The sequence below is a fragment of the Bombina bombina genome, chromosome 6, assembly GCF_027579735.1.
Source record: "Bombina bombina isolate aBomBom1 chromosome 6, aBomBom1.pri, whole genome shotgun sequence".
Lineage (NCBI taxonomy): Eukaryota > Metazoa > Chordata > Amphibia > Anura > Bombinatoridae > Bombina > Bombina bombina.
Window position 1 is genome coordinate 1,055,284,776 of NC_069504.1, and position 20,896 is coordinate 1,055,305,671.

The following is a 20,896-nucleotide window of genomic DNA, read 5'->3' on the forward strand; positions in this document are numbered from 1 at the left end:
TGGCAGCAGTTTTGCAAGACTGATATTGTTTTGCATGAGCACTACTATTTCCTGCATGCAGTTCTCCAAACACCGAACTAGGTGTCTCTTCAACAAAGAATTCATAAGAATTTGATAACAGAAGTAATAAAAAAATAAAAACTTGAATGCAAGGTTTTTGCATGAGAAGAGTACAAATTCATTCTACAAACTGCTAGAAAAGTGTATTTTATGGATTAGATTAGAATACTGCTGTACAAGGGTCCTGTGCAAGATATAGGAGTGTTATTGAACCGCAAATGCTTTGAAAAGGTTTGATCGGTGTCTCATTGTGGGAATTTTTTAATGGATGGAAAGGTTATGAATGACATCTGTTATATTCAATATGCTTTGCTCATAATGGATATGTTGTTCACAATTTTCCTATCATTTAAAGATGCCCAAATGACAAAACCCTGAAAAAAGACATCTCTGCTCACGCAGAGCTTCAAATCGTCCAGTATATTGTCACCGTTTGTTAGCTCTGCCCTGCTGTCTTATCATAGTTTCTCCTTCAGAACAAATGTCTCAGTTTGCAAACAAAACAACTTTGCCCCTACTCTGCCTGTGCCCTGTCTGACACTGCCAGTATGGTACAACAATATATATTTTTTAGATTCAACAAACGTTTTTTTCCCTGTCTCCTTATTAGTTGTTTTTTTGTTGAGAAAACAATTTTCTGATCCAGATTACAAGTGAGGCCAAAACGTTTGTCGCACAAGTGATATCAGGTTTTCGCGATTGTTTGTGTGCATGTTAAAATTGCGCTCATATTACAAGTTAAGCGTAAAAACAATCATGTGAGTGCAATCACGATTTACGCTAGAATGATTACAGCGTCCTCAGAGCTATGGTTAACTGTTTTTTGTAACAAAAAATGGACACAAAATACATACAAAAAAAATCATTGCAAAGTACATTTACACTCATAATAACACCATATAATAAAAATTATTAAAAAAAATAGTGCACAAAAGAAATAATAAGGGCTCAAAGATATGAGATCTTAGTGTTAGGAAAAAAAAAGCAGACAAATGTCTAATATGTGTATATATGTATTTACAGACATATATAACACATAAAAACGCATAAATACATATGTATACATAATTATATAAGTGCATTGGAGCTATTTGTATTTAAGTAGATGAAAAAGCATATTTATGCAATATTCATATATTCATGTTGGGTGCTTGCGCATATTAGAATATGCAATTTGAGAATATGCGATCGAGCCTTGTGCATATAAAAATAAATGCGATCGGGCACGCGCATATGAGAATATGCGATTGGGCTTGTGCATATGAGAGTATTCAATTGGCTTGCGCATATGAGAATAATTATATAAGTGCATTGGAGCTATTTGCATTTAAAGGGACACTGAACCAAATTTTTTTCTTTCATGATTTAGATAGAGCATGACATTTTAAGCAACTTTCTAATTTTACTCCAATTATCAAATTTTCATAATTCTCTTGGTATCTTTATTTGAATGCAAGAATGTAAGTTTAAATGCCGGACCATTTTGGTGAAGAACCTAGGTTGTCCTTGCTGATGGTGGATAAATCATACACCAATCAAAAACTGCTGTCCAGAGTCTGAACCAAGAAAAAAGCTTAGATGCCTTTTTTTCAAATAAAGATATCAGAGAATGAAGAAACATTGATAATAGGAGTTAAGTAGAAAGTTGCTTTAAAATTGCATGCTCTATCTGAATCACAAAATAAAAAATTTGGGTTCAGTGTCCCTTTAAGTAGATGATAAAGCATATTTAATGCAATATTTATATTTTCATGTGGGTTTGCGCATATGAGAATATGCGATCAGGCTTGCTCATATGAGAATAGCAATCGTGCTTTCACATATGAGAATATGCAATCAGGCTTGCGCATATGAGAATATGCGATCGAGCTTGTGCATATGAGAATATGCAATCAGGCTTGCGCATATGAGAATATCGAATCGGGCTTGATAATATGCGAATATGCAATTGGGCTTGCGCATATGAGAATATTCAATTGGGCTTGCTCATGTAAGAATATGCAATCAGGCTTGCGCACTATGAGAATATGTGATCGAGCTGCACATATGAGAATATGCGATCAAGCTTGCGCATATGAGAATATGCAATCAGGACTTGCGCATATCCGAATATGCAATCAGGCTTGCGCATATGAGAATATGCGATCGGGCTTGCTAATATGCGAATATGCAATTGGGCTTGCGCATATGAGAATATTCAATTGGGCTTGCGCATATAAGAATATGAGATCAGGCTTGCGCATATGAGAATATGCAATCGTGTCTTGCGCGAGAGTGGGGCGTTAGTTTTTTTTCCTCCATTGACCTTTGGGTTACTGTTAGAGCGAAAACAGTTTACTTTCAACTCATAATACAAGAGCAACATGACGCGCGCAAAAATCTTACTTCTTCTTTAATGCTCAAAGGGAGTGTTAATTAGCGCTTTACTTGTAATCTGGCCCTCTGTTGGTTGCTAAACAGCATCTCAAGCTCCCAACAACTTATTTTATTAACTCTATGAATAAGGATACAGAGGTAGTTTTGAAAAGTATTACACCACATGACACATTAATTAATTAATTAATTAATGCTAAGTATGTCCAAGGGAAGGACCTATGCATGAGACAGCTACACTCTGCATCTGCCACTGGTTCATAGACATCGAGAGACAGAGAAGCGGAAAGAGAGACTGAAATTAAATGTATGCAGGAACATAAGGTCGTATTTTTACAGCACAGATCTAATTCTTCTCCATTAAAGATGTCTCCTGCAAATTCTATTTACCTCCTACGTGTGTGTTATTATAATGATGGTTTTGTAAAAGCTTAGACTTCTTCTGTAAAAAGTGGTCTTCTCTATATTGTCCCCCTCCCCAGCTACCACTGTCAGTGCGATTTTCGCTATCGCCATATTGAGATGCTGCATAATTATGCCAAGCTCCTCGTCTCCAATAATATAATTTCTTCATGTTCCTATGCCAATCTAATGCCATATAAAACCATACTTCATGCCATTTGTATTCATGTAATCACTCTAACAATTTTGTCTATTATAAAAATTGAATCATTTCATCAGAACTATGTATCCAAGTTCTACTTTACTATATTATTACTCAAATTAACAGATCAGCATGTTTTAAAGTCATGTTTAATAAAGTGCAGATTTGTTTTTTGATTGTTTTTATTTGTATTTGTATAATTGATAAGAGAACAACACAATGTACTTATGTGTTTATGTTTGTATTAAACTACAAAATGAAATGACATTACACTCTTCTCAATCCATATATATTAGTTTATAGGATAATCTTATTTGCAGGAATAAAATACTATAAAGAGATGGTCGGGTATGCAGTGAAAAAGCCGCAGTGAGGAGATATGCTGATAATGAATAAGCTATATATACTGCTGTATCCAACACTGCACCACTCAAATCTTGGTAATTTACGCAATCTCAGGAGACCCCCTATGCTTTCCTGACAGCTTCATCCACACAAAGAAATACTTGCCTTTTATAGACTCTTTCGCTACTTGTAGGTAAAAGGTGGGGTTTTGCTTATAAAAAATGCATGGCACAGGTTGGAGATAACCGGAATTTTCAAACGCTGCCCGTCATTATACATTTTAATAGCTTTGTTGCAGCCCGGCCCCTACTTGGCAAACAAAGAGTTATATAGATTTAAATTATATAAGGACTTTAGAAAACAGCTTATATTGGGCCTCAGATAGACATATCATAAGCTCATTTGACGAGATACGCTATATTCTTTAATGCAAGCACAGTCTCTACAGTCAACAGAAGCTATTGACTTTAATTTTATTCTATAGGCCCTGGTCAGAAAATTGTGTTATTTTTATACACTATATCTACATAATAAGCTTTAACACATATAAAATCTAGATGCTGTCAGTGATGCACAAAAAAAACCAAGAGCAATAAAAAGGTTTCAGCAATATTATTAATTTAGACAAACTCTACATATAGCTTCAGTTTGTACCTTTTAAGGAGGTAGCTACTAAGTTAAAGGGCCATAATACCCAAATGCTGAAACACTTGAAAGTGCTGCAGTATAGCTGTAAAAAGCTGACTAGAAAATATCACCTGAACATCTCTATGTAAAAAAGAAAGATATTTTACCTCAAAAGTTCCATCAGGGGCCACATACCATTGTAAAAGGACTTCTAAGCAGCATATCAGTATGTCTGTCCCAGGACAGCTAAGGGGTTGAACCTCGTGCACTCTCATGTTATTTCCTATTCAGTTTAAGGAAGTTTACTATGAAATCTCATGAGAGTTAAGTCAAATCTCATGAGATCACAGTAAAAGAGTTCATGACCTCAGCACTGCTGATGCTGATTGGCTGCTGTTCATTTCTTCATTTTTTTTTTTTTTACCTGCAGCTGGGAGCAGGTGAAGTACTAACTTTTTACCACAGAACTTACTCTGCTGAGCTGAGGAGATTGTGAGGTAAAATACTTTTTTACATAGAGATGCTCAGGTGATATTTTCCTGTCAGCTTTTTACAGTTATACTACATCAGTTTCAGTGATTTAACATATGAGTATTATGTCCCTTTAAATAACTGCAATTTTCCATTGACTTGTTACATCTATTATTGTAAATAAGAGTTTCCATACAAACAAAGGGTCTTGTGTATTATTGGCTTTTATTTTGGAAATCCAAATTATTATCTAAATTTGTGTGTAGTAGATTACGTATTCACCATTTTTATCAATCATGAGATATCTAGAGGACCATGAGACTCTATGGACTTATATTGGAAAGGGAGGTTGACAGTTTCAGCTTGCTTCCCTTTTGTCACTTTAATGCTGATTAGATCATATTTGTTATTCTGAATTATGTGTCTAATGGATTTGGAAACTAGGATGTTTGCACCAACCACACAATACACATAGGGGGAAAAAATGACCCCTAAAATGGAATGGGTCTCTCTCTTCTCTTTAAATTAGGGATGTATGTCTTCTATGTTACAAGAGGGCTGAGTAACAAGTTTTTTATTACTAATATTTGAGGAAAAGGTGTGTTCTTTCTTCCCTAACATGGCCACCAATTGTATTGCACATGCACGTGCATTTAACTCTGCAGCCTTATCATTAGAGCATGCATTGGGTTCCTTATGACGGGGGGTGCCTGCTGCTATGTTTGTGGCAGTTTGTGGCTTGATGGTGTTACCTGTGGCTAAATTATAATAAAATGTTTAATAAAACACATCCAATTTATTTCTTTTTAAATCTACTGCATTCTTATTTTTCACCTACATATATATAGCTATCACACATATATCTACTGTGAATGACATTGTCTGTGAATTTTTAGTTATACAGAGGTTTTGTCTTGGAAGTTATTATAATATAATGCAGGAAGGTATACAACCTAAAAACTAGAGCTGGTATTTGTTTCATTTTCTAGGTTATTATATTCCCTATTCTTCCCATAATAGTCAGGACTGCACAGGCCTCCCTAGAACACTTAAGGTCAGAGTCCTATACTACATATGCAGTGTTAAATCTTGTGCTGTTTTTGTTCTTTGGGGATGTTAAGACAAGTACTTTACAAAATGTATTTTGAGAGAAGCTTCTCTCTCCTGAACATAAAACATGCTGTTTCCGAGTAGTTCAAATTTGCAGTCTCAGCTGGCTATTAAAATCTCTCAGCTGCACAAGTGGAGCAACGGAACAATCTGCACAAGAGAAATATCCCATCAGAATGCATAAAATACCAAAGTGCAGCCATAGTTAAAGGGGTAGAAAAAAAACAACATAGTTGAAACTCACAGCACAGTATTTCAAAAACAGAACCATTTTTTGTGTACATTGATATATTTGTAGGCTGATCACACTTGCATTTGTCTCCTGTGCCTTTTACTAATGCTAGGGACGTCACATGTCACTGACAGATCCTTATTTTATTTAAAATGCATTACTGTGTAGTTCAAATATGATACATGTTTAGTACTATTGTATCCATTTAACATAACTGAAACATGTAGTAGAAAAAAGGCACTATAACTTGTGCCTAAACATTCTGATAATAGTGACTATTACTATATATTGATATACAAAAAGGAAACATCAAAATCATAAAGTTGGTTGGTATAAAAAAGAGGTAAGGAAAGTACCTATCTCTTTTTACAATTTCCACTAACAATACATATGGCATTATCATTGTTGTAAGTGATGAACCTTATAAGAGTTACAACTATAATATTAAGAAGGGCTCAGATTTAAAAAAAACAATTAAACATAATATAGCAAAGGTAGAAATAATTCTTAAAACTGTATACAAACAAGGAGCACTACATAAAATCAAGAGCTGCTTGCTAAAAAAAAAAAAAAAACAAGTGTTATCTGCTATGTCAATGAGTGCAAACTGTCTATTTAATATTGAAACTAGAGGTTATCATATGCACAGATATATTGTTTGTTATATAGCACAGTTGTGAAACTGTTCTCTACCAAGGGCCATAGAAGTATAAAGAAAACACTTATCAGGCAGTACAAATCCCATATTAAAGTCAATAAGCCCACAAATCCTACAAATAGCTTAGATGCAGTTGTATTATTGAAGAAAGATATAAGAATATGGAGATGAGCTCAACCCAGTAAGATCTGGCTTAGAAAAATAAACAGCAAACTGAAGCCTCAGGTCGACATGAACAGTGCCAAATAAACTACTTATTTATAATGTCAGAGGCAGTAAATATTCCTGATTACAGTAAACTGAGAGACAGTGAACCCCATGTAGCAAAAGTCCCCAAATCACTGTATTGTAAAGTGTGTTTCCTCTTAATGTGTTGAGGGTATAACTTGTATTGGAAAGTGCTCCTATTTTTGTAAATGATGTTAGGACTCATTAAAACTATAACTCAAACAAAAAAAATAACTTTAGACTTGTAATATGAGCACGAAAAAATAAGTTCTATTGATTGCAGTTGAATGATGTTGACACACAATAGCTCTAATATTTTTGCACTCCACTTCTAATCTAGCCCAAAATGGGCTGAGCTTGCAAAGAGATTAGAGATTCTTATCTTATCACTCTATACACACAAATACTTAATTTATTTTTGTCTGTATACACAAATCCCACCACTTAGAGTGAACAATTAAAAATGAACATTTTATTACCTATTATCTCACACCCCTACTGGGAGTGTGCTTCCTTCTTCTAATTCTTGTTCACATAGCTTTTCAGCACCCATTACTGCAGTGTTACATTTCTGAAGCAAGACTAGTTTTCAAATGACAAAATAAAGGTAAATTATCTTTTTGTAATCAGTTTAATACATTCCACCAGGTAAAATGCATTTTGAGGTCTCAGTGCAGTTTATTCACGCAGAGCTCCTCACCTGCATAAAGCAACTGCACTGCACTGACTCTAAAGCATAACAGGAAAACATATTTTTTTCAGTATGGCAGCTGTAACAACCACAGCACACACCACTGGTAGCGAAATTGGGAAAAGTATATTTCACTGGGAGTCACTTTCAAAAGTGCCCATCTTATAGGACAAATCAGCCAATGAAACACAGCAGGATCGCTGGTCATGATTTCAGGGTTGTCCTCCATGTTGGCCCCGCCACCCCCAGGTCCAGTGGATCTCTAACACCTGCACTGTGGAGTATGACAAACCAAGATAATCCGGCTCTTCATTCACCGCCTATATATCTTGATTAGACTTAGATATCTCCTTCCTGATGAATAGTAAATAGGTGAATAACCTCTGCTAGAAAAGAGTTAAAATTAATTTCCATATAAAAGTAAATGTTCAGGGCTCGTTGAGAACTGCTATATGGGGTAAACCAGTTATAGGCCTTACGCACTAAGGATCTACTAATTGTTCAGTACACTGGTGTTATGATAGCACATATTACAGTTTCACAAATAGGGCTGAAACCAAATTAATTATTTAGAGGAACAAATGAAAAACAGTTCTCATGATAAACAGTGAATTTATTGCCAAGATCTGCACAGCCTCCAGTATTCCAGCCTATCATCACCGCCTTACTGACATTTTGCTAATTCTCTATTTTACAAAAAGCAAGTAGTCAAGCAATATACAGTGGTATATTTGTGCTTATTATGCTCCTCTGATTAAATGCATATACTCAGTTTTTTTTTGTTAGTTTGATTGTGAACATATACTTTGGATTTAAAGGGACTCAAAGTTAAATTCAGATAGATCTTGCAATAAAAAAAACACTTTACAATTGAATTCCATTATAAAATTGGTTATATTCTATATACAGTATGTGCACAATTTTATATACTCCTACTGAGCATGGGCAAGAGTTCACAGTGTATATATATATATGTGTGTCTTTGTGATTCGCTGATAGCCGTCATGCGATACAGGGTGCTAGGAAATCAAAGGACTTTTTTTTTTTTTTAAATCTACTGCTCATTTGAAATTCAGAGTATCATAGAGTATGTGCTATATGTGCTATTGCACTGTTTTTATGATTATTATTATTATTATTATTATTATTATTATTATTATGCATTTATTAATGATGCTATTGCACTGTATTTAAAGGGACAGTCTACACCAGAATTGTTATTGTTTTAAAAGATAGATAATCCCTTGTTTACCCATTCCCTAGTTTTGCATAACCAACACAGTTATATTTATATATTTTTTACCTCTGTGATTATCTTGTATCTAAGCCTCTGCAGACTGCCCCTTTATTTGTTCTTTTCACAGACTTGCAGTTTAGCCAATCAGTGATGGCTCCCAGGTAACTTCACGTGCATGAGCACAGTGTTACTGTTATCTATATGAAAAACATGAACTAACACCCTCTAGTGGTGAAAAACCTGTTAAAATGCATTCTTAAGAGGCGGCCTTCAAGGTCTAAGAAATTAGCATATGAACCTCCTAGGTTTAGCTTTCAACTAAAAATACCAAGAGAACAAAGAAAAATTGGTGATAAAAGTAAATTGGAAAATTGTTTAAAATTACATGCCCTATCTGAATCATGAAAGTTTTTTTTGGACTAGACTGTCCCTTTAATGGTCTTTTAACAAAAAGTTGTTTTTTTGCTTTTTGGTTTGAATAATACTTTTTCTCTATCATTATCCTGATGTTTGCATCCAGCGAATGATGCTAATAGGTTTACTTAATAGCTTTTCACATTTATTTATTTTTTTAAATGCTAAAGTAAATTGATAAAACCACAGAAAGTTCACTGACTAAAACTTTTGTCAGGGAATAGTTCATAGTAAACAGAATACTTCCACTGAACTCCACTGAGTACAGAATAACAAACACGTTTTTCCATATCATTTTGACAGTCATTTAGATCTCATTTCTATAAACAGACAAATATAAAGTAGACTATCACATTATTAATTTATGTATGCTGTTACAATGTAAATAAATAGAAATGTTTAAGATTAATGACTGGAAATATATTTACGTATGAAATCTGTATTGCTCTCATTAATTATACATGCAAGTGGGACCATAATGTTTTATTGCACATTTGAAATAAGCAGGTGATCTATATATAAAACTATCAACTCTGGAAAATATTACAAAGTTCTGAAGGCGTCATGAATGGAGTGAGATTTCAGACATTTTATTTCTGCGTTATTAAAGGGAGATGAAAGTTTGTACATATGTAAGTGTGTATATACAGTATATATATACAGTATATAATATATATATATATATATATATATATATATATATATATATGCATTGAATAAGATCTGCTTACAGAATACATGTTTTATGAGCAATACATAATATAATTATTTAGCATAATTTGCAAGGTTTTGCAAACCCCTAAAAAAAAAAATCCTGGTAAAATTGATGTTGCTGGACTAATTCTAACTAGCAAGAGTGAAGTTCGATGGAAAAATCAGGGGGAAGCTTTCTGTGAGACGCACACACAACATTCGGTGCGCAGGCTCTGCATGGACAGAGCGTGACCAACGTTACACAGGCAGCAACTGATCCTGTTGGCGGTTTTTCCTGTAAAGCTGCCCGGGGATTTGGAGCACAGTATCCGGCTGCAAAGAGGAAGCCCCCAGCGCTATTACTATCAGGTGGCGCTGATACCAGCTTTTACAGATGCCCGTAAGTAAAAGTAAATCACTTTAGTGCTGATATATTTGGTTTGTCTTTTTTTTTCTTTAAAAAAAAAAAAATATATATATATATATATATACACATATAAACAGCTCTTTTGAAGCTGCACTTAATCACATTCTTGACTGCCTTTTTTAGGACACTAGTACTCACGGTACACGCACACAGGGGGGAGTGATCTCTCTCCCCACTAGAATCACTTTCTTTAAAAATTACTATTTTATTAAGAACAGGAACTGTTCACACAACAAGCTTTTAGTCATTAACGGGGTATGGAAAAATATATTACAAATTTAAAAGCAAGATCACCAGCCATGCCAGTAAAAAGAGATAAAAAATTAAACCAATACAGGAAAATGTTAATGAAAAATTAGATACAAATGAAGATGGTTCTATGACTGATCCAATCAGCCAATCAGATTGAGCTCGCATTCTATTGGCTGATCGGAACAGATTTTTCCTACCTTAATTCCGATTGGCTGATAGAATCCTATCAGCCAATCGGAATTGAGGGGACGCCATCTTGGATGACGTCCCTTAAAGGAGCCTTCATTCGTCGTAGTCCGTCGGTGAAGAAGGAGGTTCCGCGTCGGCGGAAGGAAGATTCAAGACCCGGCTTGGAAGATGACTTCGCCCGGATAGAAGACCTCTTCAGCGCCTCTTTGAAGATGACATCGCCCGGATCGAAGACTTTTCTTCAGCGCCGCCTGGATGATGACTTCATCGGATGGAAGATTTCTTCAGCGCCGCTTGGAGGATTAACTTCTTCCGCTCCGGATGTCCACTTCGGTTCCATCGCTGCTCGGCTGAGTGAAGACAAGGTAGGATGATCTTCAGGGGATTAGTGTTAGGTTTTTGTAAGGGGTTTTGGGTTAGATTAGGGGTATGTGGGTGGTGGGTTTTAATGTTGGGGGGGGTTGTATTTTTCTTTTACAGGCAAAAGAGCTGTTTTCTTTGGGGCATGCCCCCACAAATGGCCCTTTTAAGGGCTGGTAAGGTAAAAAGCTTTGAACTTTATTTAATTTAGAATAGGGTAGGGCATTTTTTTATTTTGGGGGGGTTTGTTATTTTATTAGGGGGCTTAGATTAGGTGTAAGTAGCTTAAAATTGTTGTAATATGTTTTTAAATGTTTGTAACTGATTTTTTTATTTTTTGTAACTTAGCTTTTTTTATTTTTTGTACTTTAGTTATTTTATGTAATTGTATTTAATTGTAGTTATTTGTAGGTAGTTTATTTAATTAGTTTAATGATAGTGTAGTGTTAGGTTTAATTGTAACTTAGGTTAGGATTTATTTTACAGGTAATTTTGTATTTCTTTTAGCTAGGTAGTTATTAAATAGTTAATAACTATTTAATAACTATTCTAACTAGCTAAAATAAATACAAAGTTACCTGTAAAATAAATATAAATCCTAAGATAGCTACAATATAATTATTAATTATATTGTAGCTATCTTAGTGTTTATTTTACAGGTAAGTATTTATTTTTAAATAGGAATAATTTATTAAAGTATAGTGTAGTGTTAGGTGTAATTGTAACTTAGGTTAGGATTTATTTCACAGGTAAATTTCTCTTTATTTTAGCTAGGTAAGCTATTAAATAGTTAATAACTATTTAATAGCTATTGTACCTAGTTAAAATAAATTGAAAGGTACCTGTAAAATAAATCCTAACCTAAGTTACAATTACACCTAACACTACACTATACTTTAATAAATTATTCCTATTTAAAAATAAATACTTACCTGTACCTAAGATAGCTAGAATATAATTATTATTTATATTGTAGCTCTATTAGGGTTTATTTTATAGGTAAGTATTTAGTTTTAAATAGGATTAACTTAGTTAATAAGAGAAATATTATTTAGATTTATTTAATTAATATTTAAGTTAGGGGGGCGTTAGGGTTAGGGTTAGACTTAGGTTTAGGGGTTAATAATTTTATTACAGTGGCGGCGGCGTAGTGGGGGGCAGGATAGGGGTTAATAAATTTATTATAGGGGGCGACGGTGTAGGGGAGGCAGATTAGGGGTTAATAAATTTATTATAGGTGACGACGGTGTAGGGGGGGCAGGATAAGGGTTAATAGGTTTAACATAGGTTGCGACGGGTTCAGGGAGCGGCGGTTTAGGGGTTAAACTATTTAGTTGCGGAGAGGTGCGGGATCAGCAGGATAGGGGTTAATAACTTTATAATAGAGGGCGACGGTGTAGGGGGGGCAGGATAGGGGTTACTAGGTATACTGTAGGTGGCAGCGGTGTCCGGGAGCGGCGGTTTAGGGGTTAATACATTTATAAGAGTTGCGGCGGAGTCTAGGAGCGGCGGTTTAGGGGTTAGTAACTTTATTGAGTTGCGGGGGGGCTCCGGGGCCCGGTATAGGGATAGAACAGTGTAGTTTAGTGTGAGTGCTTAGTGACAGGCTAGCAATAAAGCTGGGAAAAAGCCGAAGGGCAGCGAGATCGGATGATGATAACTTGTCACAGTCCGCTGCTCATCGCCCCGCGGCTTTTTGACAGCTTTATTTGATAACTTAGGCATATTTTTTAAGGTCCGCGGCGGCGATGTGAGGCGAGCTTAGGCGGGCGTATTGGGCCGGCGAAGCCAGGAAAGTAGACGGCTTGATAACTACCCCCCAATGCGGGCATATAGAAACCATCACCCACTCATGATAGGAAATACCCAAATATACCTTTTTCAAGATTATTCTGCGGAAACAGCAGATAAAAGAAAGAGTATGGCGCCATTTTGTATAGCTTTAATTCAAAACAACTATAAAGCTAGTCTAAGATACCCAGCTAAAATAATAATAGAAGACACAGAGGGTAATAATGTGGTTATAAACAATTGCACAGAAGCTAAAGTATTTTTTGCAGAGCATAATTTACAGGTTCTATTCCATAACACTAAAAGTGACAAGACCAGAAGATAAGTAATAGGTTATTAGTGAATAAAAGTAAAGCTCTATAGTGTAATTAAGTATCTAGATCATAGCGTTAAGAGATTTATACAGAAGGTAACTGCTTTAAAGTTGCATTATTGCTGGTTATATTTATGTGTTGTTTTTAAATATGTTTTATGGAACTCCAATGGATACAGTCCACTGGACCCCCTCAAGTGTTGGGTGTTTTTTATCTTTTTTTTTTTTTCCTCTCCCTGCTCACCCTCTCCCACGTCCCCGCACTCCTGTCTGCATTATAAACTTACAAGAATAATAAGAATGAGTGGGCTAAAATATGTATAACTTAGTTTCTTGGAATGTGGGAGGGGTCACCTCCCCAATTAAAAGGAAAAATGTTCTTAAACTAGTGAAAAAACAGAAAGCAGATATTATTTTTCTACAAGAACTTCATTTAAAAACTGCAGAAATTGCAAAACTTAAGGTTAACTGGATAAAAGAAATTATTGCTACACCCTGTGCGTAGTCGTGGAGTAGCCATCTTGTTCCACAGAGATCTGGAATATGAGATAATTAAAAGCGAACTTGACCCGGAGGGCCGATATATTGTAATACAGCTTCGAATGGACAACTGTGTCTGGTCCTTCTGTAACATCTATGGTCCTAATAAAAGTGATAAAATCTTTTGGGGTAAGATAGAGAAGAAACTATTTCCTTTGCGAGGGCAAAATTTAATAATTATGGGTGACTTTAATATGACTCTAAATCCAGCTGTTGATAGATTTAAACAAGCAAATAAGCAACAATATAGACAAGAGGCAAAAAATTTTGGAAGCTTGGTGAAGAGCTTAGAGGTTGAGGATATCTGGAGGATACAGCACCCAGATGAACGTAGCTTTTCTTGTGAATCCAGAGCTTTCAAAAACTTTTCGCGAATAGACTTATTTTTAGTGGACAGATCACTCCTCAAACGTGATATGGATACCTCGATTAACGAGATCCTCCTCTCAGACCACGCGATTATAGGGTTAAAAATAAAAGCCAGAAAAGCAGGAAATTGTAATAATTTCTTCCCAAAATATATGTGTAATAACATTAAATTCTGCAATTGGTTAACTAATGCCTGGAGAACTTTTCTAGCCAATAATTCTAGCCATGCTGATAAAACAGAGATTCTCTGGGAAACAGGTAAAGCGGTACTCCGAGGGGAGATTGTGGCCTATATGTCAAAATTAAAAAAGAAGTTCCTGGCACTAGAGGTACAATTAGCAAAACAACTTAAAAATGTATATAACACTTACTTGTCTAATCCACAACCCAACACATGGGGCAAATATAAACAGTCAAGAGAGGAAAGAGAAATATTTTTAAAACAGAAATGGACAAGGGAAGATTTAAAAGCTAGGGCAACCTTCCAAGGCCCTAAGGGTATGTGTGCAGGGTATCTGGCAAAGTTGATTAAAATAAGAAATAATAAAAACATGATTTCGAATATAAGGGAAGGAGCTAGTTTACACTCAAAGGCATCCAAGGTTAGACAAGCATTTTTCAGATACTACCAAAAATTGTATTCTGCTGAAGATATAGATATAGTCGCTAAAAACAAATTTTGGCAAAGTATTACAGTTCCCAGAGTATCATCAGAGGCTCTCAAGGAGATTAATCAAAGAATATCTGAAAGGGAAATAGATAAGGCCATAAAAAAATTGAAAAACAATAAAGCTCCGGGGCCCTGATGGGCTTCCACCGAATTTTATAAAGCATCAGAGCAGATATTGTTGATAGGTTAGGAAACTTTTTAAATGATTATTATGTCAATAATAGCAATCATCAAAATTATTACTAGTTCAAATTATTAGTTGATTCATAAGAAAGGTAAAAATCGTGAGGAATTAGGGTCTTATAGACCAATATCTTTGTTAAATGTAGACTATAAAATTTTAATGGTAATAGTGGCAGATAGACTGAAAAGGGTACTAGGTGAGGTCATACACAATGACCAGTCAGGCTTTATGCCAGGCAGGAATGTGGTCAGAAATATACGGCGCATACTGACAACAATAGACTTTTACTATAACAAATGCAGGGGACATAAGCAATATATTAATGGTGACCTGGCCCTCCTTGCACTAGAAGCGGAAAAAGCATTTGATGCTATTACATGGGACCATCTATTCACGGCACTTGATAAATTCGGCCTACAAGGTAATTTTTTTAATTTAACCAAAGCAATTTATAATAACCCTAGTTCACAACTACTAGTAAATGCAGAACTCTCGCAATATATAACATTACATAAAGGAACAAGACAGGGATGCCCACTATCGCCACTCCTGTTTAATATTTCTCTTGAACCCTTGGCAATTCTTTTAAGGCAAGAGTTAACAGGCATCCGGCTTTGGCAAGCAGAATATCAAAATCTCATTATATGCGGACGATTTACTATTGTATCTATATAACACGACTGAAAGTATTCCAAAATGTCTTAATATAATAGGAACCTATAGTAAATTTTCAGGGTATAGAATGAATCTGCAGAAATCGGAGATTCTCTGGTTACAGAAAAATAATAAGAGCTATACCAAGCATGGATTTCATGAAGTGCAACAGTTAAAATATCTAGGTATAAATATATGTAAAAATCCGAATGAATGGTACAAAATAAACTATGAAAACTTATTGGATAAACTACCTCAAGATCTAGCAAAATGGAGTATGTATAAATTGTCACTTTCAGCAAAGATAATGGTAATTAAAACAATTATATTTCCCAAAAAAAAATTTCTGCTTCAAAACTTGCCCCTATTTATACTAAGATCAGACTTACATAGGTTTAACCCCTTAATGACCACAATATACCCTGTATGTCACTGGTCGTTAAGGGTTTTTTCAGGACATAATAGCACAAGTCTAGCAAGAACACGCTATTAATGCCCTCCCTCCAGAAGGCTTTGTGGAATAGAGCAGTCTCAACGCTGGTGGCAAGACCACGGTATAAAACAATCAAGTCCCAAAAAAAGGCTAGCGACATACAGGGTACGTCGCTGGTCCTTAAGGGGTTAATAAATCATTATCCCAATTTTTATGGAACAATGGTAAATCTCGTTTGGCATTAAATAAACTGATTCAGCGTAGAAAAGAGGGGGGTCTGGCACTTCCTTGCCTTAAAACATACAATTTGGTGACCCTAGTTAAATTTGCAGTAGACTGGTTGGTAGAGGGGGATTACGTCACTTACTACAATTTGGAATCAGAAGTAATCACGCCTTATAATCTTAAGTCATTATTGCACATAGATAAAAAATTAATCCCTAACAATATTTCCAATCTACTAACATTCAAGAACGTTATTATAGCCTGGCAGAAATATTGTACCCTCTAAACTGTCAATACCATATTTCTAGTTAGTGTCCTATTATGGGCATGCCCGACTTTTTGCCTGGCCTGTCAGACCCGGTATATAAAACTTGGAGGGAGAAAGGTCTAAAGAAATGGATCCAATTCAGGCAAACTGATACAATATATATAAAGTCTTTTCGAGATATGGCAACTGAGTTTCAACTGCATCCTAAAAACTTATATGCCTATTTACAGAGTAGGAGTTATTTTAATCAACTACGCCAACGTTTCGGGTTTGAGTGGGAGTGGTCAGAAATAGACTCTGGACTAAAATTATATAAAGCTGGAAGACATCAATTTCTATATGGTACAATATGTTATGTAACAAATCTGGGATGGTGCAAGTGGAAAAAATTACAACTTACATGAATAGGTTTTTCCCGCAGGTTCAATCACAAGAGGTTAAAAAATGCTTTATTAATTTGGATATGGCTATGTCAGTGCATAGTTGGAAAGAATCTCAATATAAACTATTAAATAATTATTATTTAACCCCTGACAAAATTAATAAATGGGCTGATAAAACACTACGTTGTAAATGTTTTAAATGTAAAGCTGAGACTGCTGATATTATCCATTGTCTTTGGGCCTGCCCAAAAGTATTACAATTCTGGGGCAAAGTTAATTACTGGCTTAATAAATTTTTAAGTATTAAAATATCTTTGACTACAGTCAATGTTTTCCTGTTATATGATGTAGGTGAAAATAAACCAGATAAACTTCTTATAAATCTGGCTATTTTAGCCGCTCGTAACATAATACTTAAAAAATGGAAAGCACCAGAAGAGCCTAGTCTGAAAGAATTTATTAATACAATGGATACGCAGATGATGATTGAGCTATTTAATATTAGACCCTACTCAGAAAAGAGACTTAAGGCTTTCTTTTCAAAATGGTTAAATATGATCAGGGAAAAGCCATTGATAGTACAAAAGCAACTCATACTACCCTTACAAAATTCCCCCGAATTCATGTTACTTTTGTTAAAAAACAAGATACCCCAAGAGAGGGGCAGGGGTTAACTTGATATGCTCGGTGTAAAGATAAACTTTCCTGGGCTAAATAAATATTAGCATGTGGCAGACTTGACTATGTACAAAGAGCACTTCGAACAAATAGGGAGGAGGGAAGTGGGGGAGAGGAGTCAGGTTTTTTTTTTTTTGTCTTGTTTCTTTTTTCTATTGTTTGTTTGTTTTGTTGTTTGTGTTTCAAGTATTGTCTTCAGATAGGGTCTTATTATAATAGATAAAAGCCCCAAAAGCAAGATATACAATTTGATAAATGACTTTAGATAACTCAGCTACCACTGTAATGTCCAAGTTTCTACAGGAAGGGTTCTCTCTACAGTGACATAGTCCCAACAGGGTAATTGAATGATTGAGGAGGTAGAGTCCAATTTGAAAGTTGAAGAAACACCTGAATATAGGTTGTGGATTTTTAAGTTAAAACTTAATTTATGTGAATTAGTACTCTGATACTTCATAACTAGTGTAAACACCCTGTGTGGTGAAATGTAAGCCCAAGATGTCGGGCTAAATTTTTGTTTTGTTATACCCTGCGTGGTGAAAGGTAAGCCGAATTGTAAGGCTGCTATTTTGCTTTTGGTCAATAAATAAAAACTTTAAAAAAAAAAAAAAAATTGATGTTGCTGACCAATTAGGTACAGACTCATAAGCATGTGTTCAGGTCAATTTAATCACTGCATATAATGTTGTAGGGTCTAGTAGATATCACCATATGTGTGATAGAGTTATTAAAGGAGAGAGCGTCTCCCATGATATTGACCACAAATCAAATTAATATAATATGCTTAAAGAATATATAGCTCACAAAAAGAGAACAATTATCTAAAAAGGCATAATATAGAATTACAATATATGATATATAAATATATAACTATATTGAATAGCAGCTATCTTGAGAAAAACATACATTTACAGAATACATAATATGACCCTTTGTGAAAAAAGGGGGACAAGAAATAAAAATAAAACATTCTCAACACAATCACTATATTAATGTGTATTTAATAAATAAATAAAAATATACAATATCACAGACAATAAATGTAAAGACTAAGGACCAGATTACAAGTGGAGTGCTATTTAACACTCTCGCTTGAGCGTTAAACTGCACTAGAAGCAAGCTTTTTTGCACACTTCAGGTTGAGCTCATATTACAAGTTGAAAGTAATAAGTTATCGATCGTGCGCGCTTACCCCGACGGTCGCAAAAATATGGACTTACAATATTGCGCACGCGATAATCTATTCTCCTATAGAAGTCAATGGAGGCAAAAAAAGTGGAAAAAACACCCTACTCATGTGTAAACCTGATCAAATATTCTCAAGTACCCTAACCCGATATGAAAATATATGTGTATTTATGTGCTTATATGTGTATATATGTCTGTAAATACATATATACACATATAAATACATATATACACATATAAATACATATGTACACGTATATAGCTATATATATATATATATATATATATATATACAGTATATATATATATATATATATATATATATATATATATATATATATATTATATATATATATACATACATATTTAGACATGTATGTGTATGTATTTCTATGTTAAAGCTCTTTGCCTGCCTTTTATTTCTAACACCTGAGACCTCATATCTTTGAGCCCTTTTGTGCAATATTTTTTTATTTTTTATAATATTTATTAGGGGTGTTATTATAAATGTATTTTTGATGTGTTTTGTGACACTTTTTTGTTTTGTAAAACAGTTAACCACGGTTCTAAGGACATGCTAACCTGACGCCCATTAACTTGAATTGCGCTCAAACGATTGTGTTTACTTACAACTTGTAATACGAGTGAAAAACCCGATGCACGCAAACACCTGCAATAAACCCCTTATCGCGCGTGCGTACCTGTTACAATTACACTCATAATCTGGCCCTAAATAGGATCCTTACACTGATAGTGTCGATATAGGACTCAAAAGGGAGGACACTCCTAAACTGTAATAATATTTATTGGAATACACCGCTGAGATATTCTAATAAACAAAAATATAATAGAGAGGAGAGAATAGGGGGTTTAAAGGATAAGTATTCAGAACAATTTGATTATTTTTTAAATAACCGGGGAGGCGGTAGCATGGAAGTCTAGTTTCTATGTACAGAAGTGTAGTTTCTATGTACAGAAAGTGATAAAATAAAGAGATATATTTTCACTGCAAACCCAACCCATTTTAATGGGTTGTGGTGTCAAAGAACAAAAACTGCTATTTCATATACAAAAATAAACCCAAATAAGCAATTTCTCAAACAGTTTATACTCTGCAGCTGGTATAAAAAGTCACTGGAAACCTATTAAGGGAAAACAATTTTACAGTACAATGTCTTTTAACAAAGAATACCAGAGGAAACTAATTACATTTGATAATAGAGTAAATTGGAAAGCTGTTTAAAATGTCATACTCTATCCAATCAGTGTATGCTTAGGGACATATTTATGATTGTGCGACAGGACATGATCCAATATAGCGGATCATGTCCGCTGCACATCGATAAATACGCTCTCAGCATTTATCATTGCACCAGTAGTTCTGGTGAACTGCTGGTGCAATGCCGCCCCTGCGGATTTGCGACCAATCGGCCGCTAGCAGGGCGTCAATCAACCCGATCCTATTCGATCGGGTTGATTTCTGGTGATTTCTGTCCGCAGCCTCAGAGTAGGTGGACAGGTTATGGAGCAGCGGTCCTTAGACTGCTGCTTCATAACTTCTGTATCCAGCGAGCCTGAAGGCTCGCTAGAAACACGGGCATCAAACTCCGTACGGAGCTTGATAAATATGCCCCTTAGTTTTGATTTTACTGTCCCTTTAAGGAGTAGAATAGGCGTCTTGTGTGAAGAACTTGTTTATGCCCCTGAGGAAAGAATTTGTTAAAAGTTTTTCCCAGCCATGAACTCTGAGAAATACGTTTAAAAAGGGATTAATTGCATTTATGATATAAAATACATATGTCACTTATAATAGTAAGATATAAAAGAAATAGTTTTAGCATTTGCCTTGATTGTATCCATTTTAAGTAAAAAACAGTGTTCACATGGAATCTAGCTTGGTTAAACGCAGTAGGATTTAGTATTGGTATTTACCTGATTTCATTAGAAACAGAAACAATATAGGTCACAATTCTGCAATAGTGTGGTGCAAACTGCAGCTTATCTATTTAAAGAAAGAACTGGTGGGAGGGAAATTAAGTGTATCATGGGTAAATCAGGTGCTTTTTTTAACATATTAACCTAGTTTTGTATATGGTTAATTTTAGTTAAAAAAAAAAAAGTTTGCTTAAAGGGACACTGAACCCAATTTTTTTCTTTCATGATTCAGATAGAGAGCATGAAATTTTAAGCAACTTTCTAATTTACTCCTATTATCATTTTTTCTTAGTT

The 20,896-nt window shown here is 34.8% G+C and overlaps 1 protein-coding gene across 1 annotated transcript in view; it reads left to right on the top strand.

Annotated features, from left to right (window-relative positions):
• Positions 1-20,896, top strand: part of CACNA1C (calcium voltage-gated channel subunit alpha1 C) — a 1,426,303-nt gene that overhangs the window by 96,549 nt on the left and 1,308,858 nt on the right.